Source organism: Pogona vitticeps, chromosome 2, assembly GCF_051106095.1.
Source record: "Pogona vitticeps strain Pit_001003342236 chromosome 2, PviZW2.1, whole genome shotgun sequence".
NCBI lineage: Eukaryota > Metazoa > Chordata > Lepidosauria > Squamata > Agamidae > Pogona > Pogona vitticeps.
The window spans coordinates 2,870,574-2,888,618 of NC_135784.1; the positions used below are offsets into that span (position 1 = coordinate 2,870,574).

General features: G+C 46.1%; 1 protein-coding gene across 16 annotated transcripts in view; it reads left to right on the forward strand.

Annotated features, from left to right (window-relative positions):
* LOC140703760 (uncharacterized) overlaps positions 1-18,045 on the forward strand; it is a 95,145-nt gene that overhangs the window by 45,664 nt on the left and 31,436 nt on the right. For 3 of the 16 annotated variants that reach the window (XM_078386883.1, XM_078386882.1, XM_078386881.1), the window contains exons 1-2: positions 13,986-14,178; positions 15,146-15,234. The exons of 3 other annotated variants lie outside the window; for them this stretch is intronic. The gene's annotated coding sequence lies outside the window, so the exon portion shown is untranslated. Of the gene's footprint in view, positions 1-13,985; positions 14,179-15,145; positions 15,235-18,045 lie in introns of those variants that run through there. 10 more of the 16 variants (XR_013542381.1, XR_013542386.1, XR_013542382.1 and 7 more) reach the window with 8 other exon arrangements.

The following is an 18,045-nucleotide window of genomic DNA, read 5'->3' on the forward strand; positions in this document are numbered from 1 at the left end:
GAGATTGTCCTGAAGTGTTCTTTTCCCTAGTGGAAAGAGCGTTTGTGGACTTCTCAGTAAGGGAAACTGAGAAGATGACCATCATGCGATCTTTAATCAGTGGTAGCCTGGCTGAGGTTTATTCAGAGATGCCACAGGAACTGATGAGAGATTTTGCAGAGTTTAAAAAACTGGTGTTTGCAAGACATGGGATAAATGCGGAACAGCTGAGGCAAAGATTCAGGTCCCTCACAAAGAAACCAGAGCAGACTTTTACCCAAGTGGGGGCTCAATTGGTGAGGCTGCTAGAGAAATGGCTATCTCAGGAGGGGACAGAGACCTTTCAGCAGCTCAAAGACTTGATAGCGCTGGAACAGTTCTATTCAGTCCTGCATGGGGAACTGAAATTCCAGGTGAGGGAAAGGAACCCAAAATCTGTGGCAGAAGCAGCCGAGATCGCAGATTTTATTTCCCAAATAAGAAAGCCCTTGGGTGAGGGGAAAGTGATGGGAAAACCTAAAGAAACCTACAGCAAGTACTCTCAGGGACCAGGGAAAAACCAGCAAGGGGGAGGGGTCCATGGTGCAGGGAAGCCCTCAGACATGAAACCAAGACCTCAGATTTTGGAGGGAAAACCAAAACAAGATGAGAGAGACTCAAAATACACCAGAAAATGTTATTTCTGTCAGGGAAAGGGCCATCTAATCTCAGAGTGTGAGAAATTAAAGCAGCTAAAAGGAATTGTGCCTCAGGAGTCGAGTGGAACCAAGCCAAAAGCTGTGTTCTGTGTCCAGAAAGAGCAAGGCTCATTGTCACTGAGGGAGCCTGTTGCCATGGCTACTCAATCTGAAACAGCTACATCTGCTGATCAGGCTGAGGAAAATGGTCCTCTTGTAGAGGTCAGGCGCTGCCTGCTGGTGAGAACAGATTCTCAGTTGTTTGAGACAGCAGGGGTGGACGTAGGAATACTCGACCGTCAGTATCGGGGGCTGCGGGACACTTGTTCTCAGGTGACCCTGTGCCATCCAGATATTATTCCTAGGGAATATATGATCCCAAATGAGAGCATGAAGGTGGCAGGGATTGAGGGGCAGGTAATCTCACTGCCAGTCGCGGAGGTACCTGTCAACTTTCAAGGCTGGAGGGGAGTTTGGCGGCTAGCAATTTCATCGACTCTGCCAGCAGCCGTGCTCGTGGGAAATGACCTGGCTGAACATGTGAAACGGGTGCTAGTGATTACACATTCACAAGCCACCACGGGGACAGTTCAAGGGGGTAATGATGAGCCAGAGACGGAAGCAGAGGGGAGTTCAGAAGCTGTGGTGGAAACCTTAACCACAGACAGCAGATTTGGACAAGAGCAAAAGGCAGACGCCACTCTCCAAAAGTGTTTTGAACAGGTGACTGACGCCCAGTTAACACCTGAAACCTCAGTGAGATTTCTGGAGAAAAAGGGGATTTTATATAGAGAGACCCTGAGAAATATGGGATCAGAAGTCAGCTGGTGGTACCTGAAAAGTATCGCCCCATGATCTTACAAAGGGGGCACTCTGACATGTTTGCTGCACACTTAGGGGTGAACAAAACACAGCAGAGAATCACACAGAATTTCTACTGGCCTGACATAGGGAAGCAGATCAGGGAGTTCTGTAAACAATGTGATGTGTGTCAAAGGCAGGGGAATAGCCGCGACAGGACCACAGCAAAGTTGTGCCCTTTGCCTGTGATTGACACTCCGTTCAAATGCATAGGGGTGGATATTGTGGGACCTTTGCCCAAGGCCACAAAGAGGGGGAACAGGTTCATTCTCACCATTGTGGACCATGCCACAAGGTACCCTGAAGCCATACCCTTGACTAACATTGAAACTAACACAGTGGCAGATGCCTTGGTGGGGTATATGTCCAGGATGGGATTTGCCTCAGAAATAATCACAGATTTGGGAGCATCATTTACATCGAAGCTCATGAAACGCTTATGGCAAATCTGTGGAATTAAGCACAAGGAAACCACTGCCTATCACCCTGAAAGTAATGGGTTAACGGAGAAGTTCAATGGGACTCTAATGCGCATGATTAGGGCTTACTTGGCAGAGAATCCAAACAATTGGGACCAGAAGCTGCAATCCCTTTTGTTTGCTTATCGATCAGTGCCACAAGCCAGTACCGGGTTCAGTCCATTTGAACTTTTATTTGGGAGAAGGGTGAAAGGGCCCCTTGATTTGATCAAACAAAATTGGGAGCAGATCACCCAGGATGACCCACAAGACGTTGTGACATACATAGACACCTTGATGAATGACCTAAAGAGAAATCTAGAGCTGGCAGCAGAAAACCTGCAAGCTCAGAAGGTCAGACAGAAAACATGGTATGACCACAAAGCTAGAGAGAGGCACTTTGACCCAGGGGAGGAAGTGCTTTGGCTTAGGCCCTGCAGAGAGAATAAACTGCAGCTCAAATGGGCAGGACCATATAGGGTCATTTCCAAGATGTCAGACCTGAACTACCTTATAGAGCATGAGGAGAACCAAGCAAGGAGGGTGGTTCATGTGAATGCCCTAAAACCCTACTATAGAGGGGAACAGAGGGTTTTATTTGCGATAAAAGCAGCTGAGAGTGAGGAAGCTGAATTACCCTTCTGGGAGGGTAGAGGGGAAGTAAAATACAACCCAGAGGAGGTAAAGATCAGTCCTGCACTCACCCAAGACCAGCAGCAAGAACTAAAAATGCTGCTTAGTAAATATCAACAGGTGTTTTCCAACAAGCCGGGGATAGTGAAGGGAGTGATGCATCGGATCCACACAGGGGATGCACCCCCGCAGGCAGTATCCCCATACCGAGTAACGGGACCCTATAGGGACAAGGTGCGGAAGGAGCTGGACGAGATGCTTAGGGAGAACATAATCGTCCCCTCTTCTAGTCCTTGGTCCTCTCCGATAGTCCTTGTGGACAAGCCTGATGGGAGCATTAGGTTTTGTGTCGATTACAGGAAATTAAACCGTGTAACCACTCCTGATGCCTACCCAATGCCCAGGCTAGACAACCTGATTGAAACCATAGGGGGTTGTCGGTTCATCTCATCATTGGACCTGGTAAAGGGATATTGGCAATTAAGAATTGATCCCAGGGATCAAGAAAAGACTGCCTTTTGCAGCCCTTTTGGTCTCTATGAGTTTCGAGTCCTGAGCTTTGGTCTCAGAAATGCACCAGCCACATTCCAAAGGCTGATGGACCAGACCTTGGCAGGGCTCAGTGACTTTACAGTGGCCTACATTGACGACATAGGGATCTTCAGTAATACCTGGGAAGATCACCTGATACACCTGGAGTTAGTGCTGCAGAGGTTAAGTGCAGCAGGGCTAACAGTAAAGGCCAGCAAGTGTCAGCTGGGTAGCCCAGAAATAAAATACTTGGGTCACATGGTAGGGGGAGGAGTGATAAAACCCCTGGAGGCCAAAATAGAAGCTGTTCGTGATTGGCCCAGACCCAACACCAAGAAAAAAAGTCAAATCATTTCTTGGGTTGGTGGGCTACTACAGAAAGTTCATCCTGAGGTTTAGCGAGATTGCGGCTCCGCTGACCGATCTGACGAGGAAGAAGACTGATGACCGCATCCCGTGGACCAGCGACTGTGAGGCGGCGTTCCAGAGGTTGAAGGAGGCGTTAATCAACTATCCAGTGCTGCGTGCTCCAGACTTCGACCGGGAGTTCATCATCTACACCGATGCGTCTAACAGCGGGGTAGGAGCAGTTCTGTGCCAGGAGGATGAGAATGGTGACCAGCATCCAGTGTCCTACCTGAGTAGGAAACTTCAAAAAGGTGAGAGACATTTGGCAACCATGGAGAAGGAGTGTTTGGCCATAGTCTACGCGATCCAGAAGGCCAAGCCTTACATCTGGGGAAGACATTTTGTTCTGTGCACTGACCATTCACCACTGCAATGGTTAAAGACAATGAAAACCCACAATAGCAAACTTATGAGGTGGGCTTTAAACCTACAGGACTATGACTTTGAAGTGAAGGTGGTCAGAGGGTCAGTGAACTGTGTTGCTGACGCCTTGTCAAGAAGACCTGAAGAATGAAGACGGCGAGAGAACATGGACTATGTATATATTTTGGTGAACAAAAAGTTAAATGTACCTGTTTTTTGAACTTGGTTTGTATGAATAAAGGTAAATTGATGTAATGTATATGGTAAATGTTTAAATGCCTAATTGCTATGGTTAACTTAGAATGTAAGTATAAGTAAGTATGATATGGTATGTATAACTGTTGTTGTGTGTTTTATCCAGGTTGTTTTTTGGGAAAAAGCACCTTAGCTTTTCCCCTACAAAACAACTTATAAAGAGGGGAGGTGTTACATACAGCACTGATGTTACCTGTCTGTCATGGGTTTGGAGGGAAAGTTCCATCCTATGGGGAGTGGAAGGCGGGACATCAGGAGGAGGGGCTGTACTGTATATATATGTGATGCGTGTGTGGAGAAGTTTAGAGACGCTGGGATGTGACGAAGCAGCAGCTGGGAAGAAGAAGCTGGTGTGGGAGTCTGTGTGTCAGACAGGGTACTACTGTGTGTCAGAGTACCAACCTAATAGGTTCAGGTGTCTGTTGGTTAGCCAGAACTGATAGGTTCAGGGTCTGTGCTTCAAGTTAAGGGTTCTGTGTGAACCAACCTGTGTGTATGTAGGAGTGAAACTAAGCCACGTTACTATATCTTATTCACCTGATCATTTTATTTTTCCCTGTGTGTTGTATTTAATAAACCTTGTTCTTTTATTTGTTTAAAAATCCATCCCTGGTCTGTGTGACTTCTTATAGGGAATGGTTGGTGGCAGCTTAGTTAACGTGTGGCAGATCCCAGTAGGTCTGGGTTTGTGTCCTGCAGCATAGTGTCCTGCTCCCCCACAATACAGACAAAGATTCCGGGACCGGCGTCGGGTCTTTTCCTCAGGGCTGAGGTGGGGCCGAGCTGCTCCCAATTGCATAGGTTCAGAGTCCTCTGGTTCATTATGGGGAGCTCGCAAGGGTGGCTGCAGGAAACAGGGACCACTTTGTGCTAAGCATCGGCTCTCCAAGCAGCCATTAATACGTAAGCAGAGGGTGATTAGCTCTTGCAATGTGTTGGGTCGATCTACACGTGCCAGTTCATCCAGGATTCTATCAGCTAACCCCTCCATATATTGGTCCATAAGGGCTGCCTCATTCCAGAGTAAGTCTTGAGCCAGGAGTCTGAACTCAGTGGAATACTGAGATACTGAAGCCTCTCCCTGTTTCAGAGCCCGAATCTTTCTGTTAGCTGTGGCAGCTTGCAAGGGGTTAGCGTTTTAATCTTAGGGGGTGAGTGAAAACCCCGGTCTGGGTGTTCTAAGGATATCACAGGAGGTTCCAAGGCAGTGAACAGGGTGTCCATGCAGGGGCCCAAGTGTGCAATCCATTTAAGAGGGAAGTAGATGGATCAGACCATGGTCATCACCTGTTTCTCCACTGACAGCGTTGGCTCCAGAAGGACACCCTGTGTGTGTCGGGATTTCTCAGATGTGCAACTGCTTATAGTAAGGTGTTAAAATTCTTGATTATTTTTTTACAAATCCCCGATGACTATGGGGACCACTGAAGTGTGTTTCTTGCAGAGGCAAGATGTTTTGAGAGCTAGCTTTCTGTACTTGGCTAGTTTTTCCAATTCTTTATTTTCAACTCTGGCATTCCCTGGAATTGCAATGTCAATGATCCAGACATTTCTTCATTCTATTACTACTACGTCTGGTGTGTTATATTAAAAGTGTCTGTCTGTTTGGATCCGGATATGCCACAGGATCTTGACTTCCTCATTTTCTGACACCTTGTCGACCTGATGTTCCCACAGGTTTTTAAGTTATATTTTTTGCATAATGTGCAGTGCACTAACTTTGCCATTCTATCATGTCTAACTTTGTAATCTGGGCCATTGTTAGGCATTTGCAGATGAGGTGTGACACAGTTTCATCTTTTTCTTCGCAGAGTCGACATTTGCTGTTAGCACTACATCCTTGGATCTTAGTTTTATTATTATTATTATTATTATTATTATTATTATTATTATTATTATTATTATTATTATTACTACTACTACTACTACTACTACTACTACTACTACTACTACTAGTAGTAGTAGTAGTAGTAGTAGTAGTAGTAGTAGTAGTAGTAGTAGTAGTAGTAGTAGTAGTAGAAGAAGAAGAAGAAGAAGAAGAAGAAGAAGAAGAAGAAGAAGAAGAAGAAGAAGTTGTAGTTGTAGTTGTAGTATTGCAGAGCTGGATGGATGCAAGTTTTCATGAACACGTCCACTTTGTTAAACACATGGAAACAGGATGAATTGTAGAATGAAATATCCATGTCAAAAGAAGAAGATTCTAAATATTCATTGGCTTTTTGGTAATGGGACACCTACATGCAGTCATTTATGGCCTATGTTGTTTTAGGGTATTATTGTAAACATTCCTCCAGGAGAGAGAAGAATACCATATGTTTTTGAGAAAAACATAGGGAATGGACATTTAGCACTTTGAAAAATATTGTTAGCTATCTTCCTCTCTGGTCTGTTGTCTTCTCTGATCTGGGATCTGTGGCATCTGGCATCTCTGGAACCTGGGCCCATAACCTGTTGCTGAGTTTTGAATTTTTGGTTCAGCTGCACAGTGGACATGTAGGCACTCACAGAGTATAATAGCTGCTAGTTCCTCAGATAATCTATCCTTCTGCCATTTACTGTCATTTACAGTTTTAATGTCTCACTCTGATACATTAGTAGTATTAAGAATGTATCAAAAACAATCTAATAATGAACATGACTGCATTTAACCACTCTGCTTCTTGTGTACTTTCACAGATATTTTTTACCAACCACCATCAACTGATATTAACAGACTCTGAGGGAAAAGAACTCTCAGCAGACAGGTGAGTCGCTCTTTGAATTCAGGACCATGGAGGGAATGCTGGACAGACTGACATCTACTCCCCGTCTAGAAAGTTCCCTCACAGACAAACAAGCTGGAAAACAGGAAATAAGGTTTTTAAAAACTCAAACTGTTTATTCAGAGTTGCAATCCCCTTCATATCATGACCCATTCAAATTTTTAAATACTGTACATGAAGATTGGGACATGCCTCCATTTTTCATTCTAATCCAGAGATCTGCCTTGGTGCCAGTTTGTTGAGTTTGTGCAGCTGTTTTCTAAATCAGCACACAGTGTAATTCCGTTTCCCAGGCCATCCAAAGCAGCCCCATTGGCCCAGCCCTCAAGACCCAACCGCGCCCTTCGAGCACTGTTGTGGGAAATTCCGACTAAGAACCAGGCGGAGATTGGCCGGTGGGAGAAAAGTCCTCCAATGGGGAAAAAAAGCCTGGCAAATGCAGCTGGTTGCTGGGCAGACTTCGCCTGGGCAACGGAATTACATCTGGTCCTCTCGAAGATGCAAGGTGTTTGAGGCACAAGGAAGTGGAGTTAAATGAGGCCAGTTTTCCTTGTGATCCTGGAAAGCTCAGAAGGGGAAACTGCTCACCTTCTGCAGGGAGGGGGAAATCTGCGATCCTCAAGTTTCTGCTGCCTCTGAAAGGGCAGCTCCATCCCCTTGGGGGGGGGCAAATCCCTTCGCTCAATGTGGCACTTGGGATAATCACTCACTCACTCACTCACTCACTCACTCACTCACTCACTCACTCACTCACTCACTCACTCAAACAAGCAAGCAAGCAAGCAAGCAAGCAAGCAATCCAAACCTCAGGGTCTCTCACTCCTCTTTCTGAGCACCAAGGCAAGAAAATGCGGTGAGCAGCTTCCCGGGAGGGGGGGTTCTTGGTCTGGGTGTGAATTATGCAGAGCGATGCACAATGTGCGCGTGCCCCCCCCAAGTCTTCAGCAGTGCAAGGGATCTTCAGGAGGGGGGGTGGACTTTCCCAGCAGCAAAAGGGGGTCCCCGTTGGTCCCCCATCTGGATCCCCTTTCCCTAGTGAACCAGGACCAGCAGAGGAGGGAGAAGCCCCCTTCAATCAATAAGGAAACCTCCTGCCAGTGGTGTCCTCAGTTTTGTTTGGAAATGAGTGAAATCACTTGGAAAGGCCTCTGGTGCTGGGAATTCCCTGCCCTCCCACTCAAAGGAGGCGGAAAAAGGAAGGAAGGCAGAAAGGCAGTGCCCTTGAAGGAGATCCAGGCGCCTGACCTCACACCGAATGCTCCGCTCCCCAACCCAAACAGACCCACACAATGGCTGAGGGTTGCTCTAGGAACACAGATCACATCGGGCACGGGAATGCTGTCCTGTGGGAGCCATGCCTCCCATCCCCCCCTCTCATTCCTTGGCACTAGTGCAAAGATAAACAGCTGCCATAAACATTTATACACATGATGGACACCCATATATATGGATTGAATATCAGCCTAGGTTTCTTAAGCCATTACCAAATGTAAAAACGTCTACTGTTAACTACTGTCCCTTTTATTTTGTTCATCACTACCAGGCCCATCTCTCATCACATATCTCATAGGTAAATATGGTCAATATTCTCTACATAAACACACGTGGTTCCTCTGCTATCTTCTTCTTTTATATACTCTTACAGACCCTCCCTTGAGTTTTTAACAGTCTTCACCCTCACCTCTTCTCAATTTTTTTTTGCTCACGCCTGTCGTCTCTTCTCTGTCTCCTGTAAGAATGTCTGATGGAGCAGAAAGGGGCCACATGTTTTTGCCTTGTTTAATTTATTTTGATTTTACCTGATATGCTTTGCACTGGCACCGAACTGACACCAGTATTCAGTGAAATTAGGGCTGGAGTCCCTGATATCTAGATGTTCTGTGCTCTCCTAAGAAATTAATCAACCAATTCCACGCTATAATGTGGGTGGATGTTTTTGAAATGGCCTGAACCAATGGCCACGTGCAAGACAAGCAAGAAATACTTGAAAGGAAAAACATTATGGAGAATCCCTGTCTCAAAAAAAAAAATCTGGTAGTTTATACCCACTTATAAATCAGGTGAAGGAGGTCTGGAAAAGGGTGTAAGAGCCAGTATAAATGTTAGAAAAGAGAGATCATGATTCTGTAGGAGGAAGAGAAAGGAAATAAATAAAGGTGGGGATTAAAGAGAAGAGGAAAACAGCCAACCTGATCTTCGGTGGGGGGTAGGAGAAATGCAGCATCTTGGGCTAAAGAAAACACGAATGGGTCATGTGATCAGCAACCAAGCAGGACAGAGCGCATTCATGGATAAGGAAATAAAATCACTCTGTCCCCCACCAGCTTCCCCTGTGATTGAGCTTGCTGGTGTGGTGAGCTGTTACTATTTTAAATTTTATATAAAAGGTCTATTGCAATTTTACTATGTTGATCTCATTCCTTAGATTCCTTAGCAGTGTTAGAAACAATTTGAGCTACTTTGGCAGATAGAATTCAAAATAATGGAAAAACAATTTGAGGCGCTTCACGTGTGTCTGGATGTTCGTTATATATATGATGATGCGGTAAAACACTGACAGTAGCGCTAAGCAGTAAGTCAGCAGTATAGAAATGCATGAAATGAAGAAACAGATTTTAAACAAGTAAGACGTGAATATTATGTGTGTGTTGTGTTTAGTCATTTAGTCGTGTCCGACTCTTCGTGACCCCATGGACCAGAGCACGCCAGGCCCTCCTGTCTTCTACTGCCTCCCGGAGTAGTGTCAGGTTCATGTTGGTTGCTTCGCAGACACTGTCCAGCCATCTCATCCTCGGTCGTCCCCTTCTCCTCTTGCCATCACACTTTCCCAGCATCAGGGTCTTTTCCAGGGAGTCTTTTCTTCTCATTAGATGGCCAAAGTACTGGAGCCTCAGCTTCAGGATCTGTCCTTCCAGTGAGCATTCAGGGTTGATTTCCTTTAGAACTGATAGGTTTGTTCTCCTTGCAGTCCAGGGGATTCTCAAGAGCCTCCTCCAGCACCACAATTCAAAGGCATCAATTCTTCGGCGGTCTGCTTTCTTTATGGTCCAGCTCTCACTTCCATACATCACGACAGGAAAAACCATAGCTTTGACTATTCGGACTTTTGTTGGCAAGGTGATGTCTCTGCTTTTCAAGATGCTGTCCAGATTTGTCATCGCTTTCCTCCCAAGAAGAAGGCGCCTTTTAATTTCAGGGCTGCTGTCTCCATCTGCAGTGATCATGGAGCCCAGGAAGATAAAATTTGACACTGCCTCCATATCTTCCCCTTCTATTTCCCAGGAGGTGATGGGACCAGTGGCCATGATCTTAGTTTTTTTGATGTTGAGTTTCAGACCGTTTTTTGCACTCTCCTCTTTCACTCTCATTACAAGGTTCTTTAATTCCTCCTCACTTTCTGCCATCAGAGTGGTATCATCTGCATATCGGAGGTTGTTGATATTTCTTCCGGCAATCTTAATTCCGGCTTGGGTTTCTTCCAGTCCAGCCTTCCGCATGATGTATTCTGCATATAAGTTAAATAAGCTGGGGGACAATATACAGCCTTGCCGTACTCCTTTCCCAATTTTGAACCACTTAGTTATTCCATATCCAGTTCTAACTGTTGCTTCCTGTCCCACATATAGGTTTCTCAGGAGACAGATAAAGTGGTCAGGCACTCCCATTTCTTTAAGAACTTGCCATAGTTTGCTGTGGTCCACACAGTCAAAGGCTTTCGCATAGTCAATGAAGCAGAAGTAGATATTTTTCTGGAACTCTCTGGCTTTCTCCATAATCCAGCGCAAGTTAGCAATTTGGTCTCGAGTTCCTCTGCCTCTTCGGAATCCAGCTTGTACTTCTGGGAGTTCTCGGTCCACATACTGCTGAAGCCTACCTTGGAGGATTTTGAGCATAACCTTGCTAGCGTGCGAAATGAGTGCAATTGTACGGTAGTTGGAGCATTCTTTGGCACTGCCTTTCTTTGGGATTGGGATGTAGACTGATCTTTTCCAATCCTCTGGCCACTGTTGAGTTTTCCAAACTTGCTGGCATATTGAATGTAGCACCTTAACAGCATCATCTTTCAAGATTTTAAATAGTTCAGCTGGAATGCCATCACCTCCACTGGCCTTGTTGTTAGGCAGGCTTTCTAAGGCCCACTTGACTTCGCTCTCCAGGATGTCTGGCTCAAGGTCAGCAACTACATTGTCTGGGTTGTCCGGGATATCCACATCTTTCTGATATAATTCCTCCGTGTATTCTTGCCACCTCTTCTTGACGTCTTCTGCTTCTGTTAGGTCCCTCCCATTTTTGTCTTTTATCATGTTCATCTTTGCGCAAAATGTTCCTCTAATATGTCCAATTTTCCTGAACAGATCTCTGGTCTTTCCTTTTCTGTTATCTTCCTCTATTTCTTTGCATTGTTCATTTAAGAAGGCCCTCTTGTCTCTCCTTGCTATTCTTTGGAAGTCTGCATTCAAGTTTCTGTAACTTTCCCTATCTCCCTTGCATTTTGCTTCCCTTCTCCTCTCTGCTATTTCTAAGGCCTCGTTGGACAGCTTCGTTGCTGCCTCCTGGACAATGTTACGAGCCTCTATCCAAAGTTCTTCAGGCACTCTGTCCACCAAATCTAGTTCCTTAAATCTGTTCTTTACTTCCACTGTGTATTCATAAGGGATTTGGTTTAGATTATACCTGAGTGGCCCAGTGGTTTTTCCTAATCTCTTCAGTCTAAGCTTGAATTTTGCTATGAGAAGCTGATGATCAGAACCGCAGTCAGCTCCAGGTCTTGTTTTTGCTGACTGTATAGAGCTTCTCCATCTTTGGCTGCAGAAAATATAATCAATCTGATTTCGATATTGCCCATCTGGTGATTTCCATGTATAGAGTCGCCTCTTGTGTTGTTGGAAAAGAGTGTTTGTGATGACCAGCTTATTCTCTTGACAAAACTCTATTAGCCTTTGTCCTGCTTCGTTCTGAACTCCAAGGCCAAACTTCCCTGTTGTTCCTTTTATCTCTTGGCTCCCTACTTTAGCATTCCAGTCCCCTAGAATGAGAAGAACATCTTTCTTTGGTGTCAGTTCTAGAAGGTGTTGTAAATCTTCATAGAATTGTTCAATTTCAGTCTCCTCAGCAATGCTGGTTGGTGCATACACTTGGATTATTGTGATGTTGAATGGTCTGCCTTGGATTCGTATTGACATCATTCTATCATTTTTGAGATTGTATCCCATTACAGCTTTTCCCACTCTTTTGTTGACTATGACGGCTACTCCATTCCTTCTACGGGATTCTTGTCCACAATAGTAGATATGATAATCATCTGAGCTGAATTCGCCCATTCCTGTCCATTTTAGTTCACTGACGCCCAGGATGTCGATGTTTATTCTTGCCATCTCCTGTTTGACCACCTCCAGCTTCCCAAGGTTCATAGATCTTACATTCCAGGTTCCTATGCAGTATTTTTCTTTGCAGCATTGGATTTTCCTTTCACTTCCAGGCACGTCCACAGCTGAGCGTCCTTTCGGCTTTGGCCCAACCACTTCATTAGCTCTGGAGCTACTTGTACTTGTCCTCCGCTCTTCCTCAGTAGCATGTTGGACGCCTTCCGACCTGAGGGGCCCATCTTCCAGCGTCATATCTTTTAGCCTTTTGTTTCTGATCATGGGGCGTTCTTGGCAAAGATACTGGAGTGGCTTGCCATTTCCTACTCCAGGTGGAATATTATGCCACTGTTTTATCTTTCATGCCTCTTATATCCCAGTAGGAAGGTCTGATGAATCCCAAAGGGAACTGGCGTTCACAAACACAGTCAGCTCCATTTGAAGCTGAATCCAAGGGGATGCTCAGGGAGGTCATAAAGGGTGGAAGGGACAGGCCCTTCCCCATAAGCAGTGGGTCATCCCCCCCCACCTTGGAGCGTGTTTTTGGACCGCAATTCCCAGAAGCTTTCCCAACGAGCTCTGCTGGCCTAGGTTTGTGGGAAGAGCCATCCAGGAACTCCTGGGTTCCCCAAGGTTGGGAACCACTAACTAGAGAACCAACAAGGAACCCAAAGGTCATCTAGTCCAACCCTCTTCCCATTGGCAGAAAGAAGCTACTGCTTCAACGTCCCTGACAGGGAGACTGTGGAGCAAGAGGGGACTTGCAAGGAGGAGGTGACTTCTCCACCACCACCTAAGACTTTCCCAAATCTGTCTCTTGGACGGTCGCCCTAACCCCTTGGGTAACAGACCCTTTGGGAGAAAGGACACCAGACCACGTTTCATTGGACCAAGTTTCCTGGTTTCATGAAACAGGGTGCAGTACATACGGATCCACAGTTGTGGGGGTGCCCAGCCATCCGGAGACCCTTGGCTAAGGATCCTGACCCTTTTCTACAGTCATGGCAAAGCAAGCTTGTTTCCTTCCTTCCCCAAAAGCCTATTGCCCCTTCCTCACGGTTGCTGCCTTTGGGAACAGACCAGGTCTCCCCCCTTGCAAGACCAGTTCGAGCCCCCGCCCAGGTCATGCAGCCTGTCACGGTCCAGACCCCCATGGGTCAGGGAAGATTCTCCATCCTGCAGGTGAGTATATCATAACCTTCAAATTAGAAATGTTCTAGCTGAATATCAGAAATCGTTGATTTGAAAGATAGATATATAGTAAAGATATATGGTTATAAATATTTATAGTTATAAAGTCGATCTGTATTGTTTGTTTGTTATATAATTTTAAAATAAAAGAATTTATTGACAAAAAAAAGAAATGTGTGGTAAAAGATCAGGAGGTGGAATGAATGAGGACCAAGTAAAGAGTCTTGATGTGCAGGAAGATGATGGAAGACGCTGACAGAACCTCATTTCAATCCGGGTCGGTCCGAGAGCCTGAGCTCCCTGCTCGTTTGTCTCCCTTTTCTCTCTTGAAATATTTGTGAACAGAGACTCTGGTGACGGGAACTCTTGTGTCTCGTCTGAATCTTTTCCTTCCCCCAGAAGTGGGAGAACTTGGGCCGCCCGGAGGAGGAAGCTCCCCACTCCCGCCATTTCCCTCCTCTTTGGAGCCTTCAACGCCCCCCCCCAGTTAGTGCAGGAGGGGGGGAAGGGGGAGGAACATAGAGCTACGAAAGCGAGGGAGGAGCCCCTCCCCTTGGACGCCCTTCGAAGGGGAGCCGGAAGAAGCGGGGGATCCTGCCGCGCCTGCCGCCTCTTCCCCTTCGGCCCAAGCAAGGCGCCTGGAGGAGAGCAGCGGGGCTCCTTTGGGGGCGCCTCCCGGATCGGGACCTGGACGGAGGTGGGCGCTGGATTGGGGGGGGCAGGTCGGGGGGTGAAGATTGCATGGGGGGGGATGAGATGGCCGCCTCCCCGCCAGTCTCATGGGAGGGGGAGCTGCTTCTCCGGGCATTGCCAAATGGTGCCCCGTTGTGCTTTTTCTTGCTCGACCTTCGTGCAAGGCAGTTTTTTTCCTCTGGGTCTCCTCGGGAGGCGAAGGGGGGGGAAAATTCAAAGTAGAGAGAGGATCTCTGGGGTCCGGATCCCACCCACCCCCACCCCGGGGCAGGGAGACCAAACCCCCCTGCAAGGTCCTAGGGCTTCAATATCGTGTGTGTGTGTGTGTGTGTCGGGGGGGGGGTTTAAGGAGCCCCTCCTTTCCCTTGAATCCTGCGAGGAGCCTCCAATGGATGGAAAGAAAGGAAGGGGAGAGAAAGTAACTTGCCTTCCATCTCCATCCCCCCCCACCTCCCTCTAATGACCCAGGACGCCCCCCCCTCCCTCCCTTGAAAGGACAAAGTCCCAGGTGGGGGGGCAGGAGAGGCCAAGGGGGCTGCGATGGGGGGGACAGGTGGGAGGTAGAGGAGCCCCATCCTTGGCAACTTGGGGGGCAGGCAGGAGAAATGGGGTTGGGGAGGGAGGGGGGGTCCTCCCTGCACCTTCGCGGCCACAACGTCTGCCGGACCTCTTGCTCTTTTGCACACACACACACACACTGTGTGTTCTCCTGGATGATCTGGCAGAGAGGAAGGGTTACCCGATCCCTCTCAATACCAGATCCTCAGCTGAGGATCAACTTTAGCCTGCCTGCCTGGGGCTTCTTTCTTCCTCTTGTTCTGCTGCCTGAAGAAGAGAGAGAGAGAGAGAGATGGGGATGGTGCCCCGTTCAATATAAACATGATGAAGGCACATCCCGGAAAGAAATCTTTTTTGATTTGCTTGATCCGTAAAGCCTCCAGGCTGACCTATTTCTTTTTCTTTCCTCCTAGGAAGGGGGAGAGACTGAGCTGATTTCTCTTTGCTCTTCTTCGAACAAAAAACAAAAAACCAATTCCAAGACCCCTCCAACATTTGCAAGGTAAGTGGGATTTCAAGAGACGGCTTAAGTAGCCTTGCCACACACTCTCACCTCCCAGTTTTCCTGGCCCAGCAGGGATTTGAATCCAGGTCTGAGAATGAGAGGAGAGGTTTTGAGAGTTTTATGAGAGAGAAGGGAAAGTTGATGTGGTATAATTGGTTTATGGATTAATAAACAGACAGTCATCTGAAAGTATTCCAGTGATTAACAGTTATTAATATAAAAAGTGATGCCCATAAAGAAACTCAATACCCAAGCAATGAGTGCAATGTAATAAAATCTAATCTATGAATAGTATTTATGTGATTTTAACAACAAAATAATAAACAGTCAATTATATTTGAATACATATGTCTCTGCGTTAAGTCATGTCCAACTCTGTGACCCCATGGACCAGAGCACACCAGGCCCTCCTATATTCCACTGCCTCCCTGAGTTGGGTCAAATTCATGATGGTAGCTTCGATGACCCTGTCCAACCATCTCGTCCTCTGTTGTCCCCTTCTCCTCTTGCCTTCACACTTTCCCAACATCAGGGTCTTTTCCAGGGAGTCTTCTCCTCGCATGAGATGGCCAAAGTATTGGAGTCTCAGCTTCAGGATCTGTCCTTCCAGTGAGCACTCAGAGTTAATTTCCTTCAAAATGGATACGTTTGTTCTCTTTGCAGTCCAGGGGACTCTCAAGAGTCTCCTCCAGCACCACATAATTCCTCTGTGTATTCTTGCCACCTCTTCTTGATGTCTTCTGCTTCTGTTAGGTCCCTCCCATTTTTGTCCTTTATCATGTCCATCTTTGTACAAAAGGTTCCTTTAATATCTCCAATTTTCTTGAAGAGATCTCTAGTTTTCCCCTTTTTAATATTTTCCTCTATTTCTTTGCACTGTTCATTTAAGAAGGCCTTTTTGTCTCTCCTTGCTATTCTTTGGAAGTCTGCATTCCATTTTCTGTAACTTTTCCTATTTCTCTTACATTTTGTCTCCCTTCTCTTCACTTCTATTTGTAAGGCCTCGTTGGACAGCCACTTTGCTTTTTTGCATTTCTTTTTCTTTGGGATGGTTTTTGTTGCTGCCTCCTGGACAATGTTACGAGCCTCTATCCAAAGTTCTTCAGGCACTCTGTCCACCAAATCTAGTTCCTTAAATCTGTTCTTCACTTCCACTGTGTATTCATAAGGGATTTGGTTTAGATTATATCTGACTAGCCCAGTGGGTTTTCCAACTTTCTTCAGTTCAAGCTTGAATTTTGCTATAAGAAGCTGATGATCAGAGCCACAATCAGCTCCTGGTCTTGTTTGTCTGACTGTTTATAGCTTCTTCATCTTTGGCTGCAGAGAAGATAATCAATCTGATTTTGGTATTGCCCATCTGGTGAATCCCATGTGTAAAGTCGCCTCTTGTGTTGTTGGAAAAGAGTGTTTGTGATGACCAGCTTATTCTCTTGACAAAACTCTATTAGCCTTTGTCCTGCTTCGTTCTGAACTCCAAGGCCAAACTTCCCTGTTGTTCCTTTTATCTCTTGGCTCCCTACTTTAGCATTCCAGTCCCCTAGAATGAGAAGAACATCTTTCTTTGGTGTCAGTTCTAGAAGGTGTTGTAAATCTTCATAGAATTGGTCAATTACAGTCTCCTCAGCAGTGGTGGTTGGTGCATAAACCTGGATTACCGTGATGTTGAAAGGTCTGCCGTGGATTCGTATTGACATCATTCTGTCATTTTTGAGATTATATGCCATTACAACTTTTCCCGCTCTTTTGTTGACTGTGAGGGCTACCTCATTCCTTCTGTGGGATTCTTGCCCACAATAGTAGATATGATATCTGAATTGAATTCACCCTTTCCTGTCCATTTTAGTTCACTGACGCCCAGGATGTCAATGTTTATTCTTGCCATCTCCTGTTTGGCCACATCCAGCTTACCAAGTTTCATAGATCTTACATTCCAGGTTCCTATGCAGTATTTTTCTTTGCAGCATCGGACTTCCCTTTCACTTCCAGGCATGTCCACAGCTGAGCGTCCTTTTGGCTTTGGCCCAAACACTTCATTAGCTCTGGAGCTACTTGTCCTTGTCCTCCGCCCTTCCTCAGTAGCATATTAGACACCTTCTGACTTGAGGGTCCCATCTTCCAGCGTTATATCTTTTAGCCTTTTGTTTCTGATCATGGGTTTTTTTTGGCAAAGATACTGGAGTGGATTGCCAGTTCCTACTCCAGGTGGATGGCGTTTAGTCGGAACTCTCCACTATGTCCTGTCCGTCTTGGGTTTCCCTGCACGGCATGGCCCATAGCTTCTCTGAATTACTCAAGCCCCTTTGCCACGACAAGGCAGCAATCCATGAAGGGGTGTGCATTACTTTACATTTTCTTACATTTTCTTATATTGAAATGCATTTGCCATTTTACTGCCCATTCTTCCAGTCTAGAGAGATCCTTCTGGAGTTATTCACAAGCCCTTGTGGTCTTCACCACCCGGAAAAGCTTCATGTCATGTGAAAACTTGTCTGCCTCAATGCTTATCCCTTTCTCCAGGTCATTGATGACCAGGTTGAAAAGCACCGATCCCAGGAGAGATCCATGGGGCACACTGCTCTTCCCCTCTCTCTCCATTGTGAACATTGCCCATTGGCCATTCTCTCTTTCCTGGTTCAAAACCAATTCTCAGTCTATAAGGGGATTTGCCCTCTTATTCCCTGACTGTGGAGTTTTTTCAGCAGCCTTTGGTGAATGATCGTGTCAAATGTCTTCTGAAAATCCAGATAGACAGTATTTACCGATTTGCCCACATCCACATGCCTGTTGAGCTTTTCAAAGAGATCT